This window comes from Nycticebus coucang, chromosome 21, assembly GCF_027406575.1.
Source record: "Nycticebus coucang isolate mNycCou1 chromosome 21, mNycCou1.pri, whole genome shotgun sequence".
NCBI lineage: Eukaryota > Metazoa > Chordata > Mammalia > Primates > Lorisidae > Nycticebus > Nycticebus coucang.
The window spans coordinates 37948859-37951689 of record NC_069800.1 but is presented as its reverse complement, the minus strand read 5'-3'; positions in this window follow the sequence as shown (position 1 = coordinate 37951689).

The following is a 2831-nucleotide window of genomic DNA, read 5'->3' as shown; positions in this document are numbered from 1 at the left end:
TGCCACAATGCCCAACTAATTTTTCTATCTTTAATAGAGACAGGGTCAGTGTTCTTGCTCAGGACGGTTTCGAACTCTTGAGCTCAGAGATACTCCACTCTGGCCTGTCAGAGTGCTAAGATTACAGGCATGAGTCACTCTGCCCTGACAGATTCTATCATTCTTTTCATTCAACCATCAACTCCTAAGAACCACCCTAGAATTTTTGGCTCAAAACAAACTGCTCCTTTGTGCTCTTCAGAGCTCTCTGGTGTGAGCTCCCAGAGACAGGTAGTGTCCTGGGCAAGTCCATGACCTGCAGGAGTGGCCTCTGGTGTAGGGAGGTGAGTGATACCAGTGTGTAGCTCTGCACCCACCACCCAGCAGCTGGGAGCGTTCAGAGGTGTTGGAAAGCTTGGCAAGAACAGCTCTCACCGCTCCTCTGTGGATGGAAATTACATGTGCAGGAAAAGCATCACATCCAGCTCTGGTTAGCTTCCAAATCCAAATGCATCCCCAGAACAGTGCATGAAAAATAGCCAACAGCACCCCAGACTAGTTCCCCACCCCACAGCATCAATGTGACAGTGAGTGTGGAAAAAACATGAACGCAGACTCTGCTCTCACTTGGTAATAAGCATTAACTTCTGAGATCAAGTATGTGGGAGTTTCTTCCCACACACCAAGCAACAATCAATTCTGCAGAGGACACTGGCTAGGAGTCCTCCAATTCAACTGAAGCTGTCTACCTGGAGATAGCCTCAGATACCACAGGTAGAAGGCTCAGTCCCACAAGACAGCCCCCTCCTTCCCATCAGTTCCAAGTCCAGGCCTCTAGAATGACCAGGTGACTTCAGTTGGGATTCCCACAGCTTCTCTCTTTAGGTTTGACTAATTTGCTACAGTAGCACACAGAACTCAGGGATAACACATTTATTGGTTTATTACAAAGGATGTTTTAAAGGATACAAACAAATAGCCAGATGAAGACATATAGGGAAACGTCTGGAAAGGTTTTGAACACAGAAGCTCCTATATCCATGGGGTTGGGATGCACCACCCTCCCAGCCCATGGATGAGTTATTTTTTATTGTTGTTGTTGTGAATGTCTTTTTTTTTTTTTTTTTCCTCAGATAGGGCCTCACACTGGCTCAGGTTGGTCTCGAACCTCTGAGCTCAGGGCAACCCACCCACCTCGGCCTCCCAGAGTGCTAGGATTACAGGCGTGAGCCACCACACTCAGCCTGTGGATGAGTTCTTGTTCACATTCCTGTCAGCATCCCTATGTTCAGCCCTCGGGGAGCTTCCCAATCTCTGTCCTCTCGGGCCTTTCATGGAGACTTCACTGGATAGGCATGACTGAAGCACGGACAACAGGGTTGAAATGTGAGTGGACTAAAACAGTGTGATCTACTACAGAGTGAGTGGCGAACCTAGCAAGGCTGTGTTCAGATCCTTCCTCACCTTTCTAAGCAGCATTCCTTCCTCCCGGGCACGGGGCAGGTATACCTGACCCTTTCTGATCCAGAAAGTCTGTCTTAAGACTTTCCAGAGTCAGGCTAGAGTCTTGCCCTAGGGTCGGTGAAAGGAGGGCAAGAGAAGGAAAGAAAGAGAGAGAGATTGATTCTGTTTTCTGAGGCCCGTGGTGCCCCAAGATCCTAACATGCTGGGAGTTATGATCCAGGAACCTTGGATGGAAACCAATATACGCGTATCTTATGTCACAGTGCCCCAGCCCGAGCTGTAGACCACAATTCTTTTTTTCTTGTTGTTTTTGAGACAAGAGTCTCACTATGTCGCCCTCAGTAGAGTGTCGTGGTGTCACAGGTCAAAGCAACCTAAAACTCTTGGGCTTAAGCAATTCTCCTGCCTCAGCCTCCCAAGTAGCTGGGACTACAGGTACTCGCCACAATGCCTGGCTATTGTTTTGTTGTAGTTGTCACTATTGTTTATAGCAGGCGGGGGCAGGGTTTGGACTGGCCAGCCTTGGTGTATGTGGCCGGGGCCCTAACTGCTGAGCTAGACCATACTTCTTTTTCAAGGTCTCACATATTTATTACTGCACTAGCTTATTAGTGAACAGCACAGAAACAAAGAGAAAACTCATTTTCCCAATGAAGTGTGGCAACTGTCCAACCGATGACATTTTCAGCTTGATATGGTAAGACGACAGTGACCGGGATACAGCATGAGTACGTGCCATCTCCAGTGCAATTCTCGCGTGTAAGACCCAGCTTGGTTCTTCGCCAGTGTCTCCTCTTTGAGTTGTACCTGATTTTATTACTGGTTTTCATTCGAATCCACTGGAGAATGGGACAATTTTGTTTTTGTTTCTTGGCCAAAAACCGCTTGATTCTGAAAGTCTTATGAAAGGACATGGCAACAAACGAGACTACTCACCTAGACCACAATTCTTCAAGCTGAAATAGAAACAGCATGACTGCAGGTATTTCCCAGGATGTCCTGGCAAGTCAAGGCCAAGCAGGAATCCACAGACCACAGCCCACTCCCAGGGCTCTGGTGGAAAGTGGGGGAGCCTCCAAGCCAGGTTATCTAAATCTACGCTCGGGCGGCGCCTGTGGCTCAGTGAGCAGGGTGCCGGCCCCATATACCGAGGGTGGCAGGTTCAAACCCGGCCCCAGCTGAACTGCAACCAAAGAATAGCCGGGCGTTGTGGCGGGTGCCTGTAGTCCCAGCTACTCGGGAGGCTGAGGCAAGAGAATCGCTTAAGCCCAGGAGTTGGAGGTTGCTGTGAGCTGTGTGAGGCCACGGCACTACCAAGGGCCATAAAGTGAGACTCTGTCTCTACAAAAAAAAAAGTGTTGGGCAAGGAAAGAATGATGGAAGAGGTG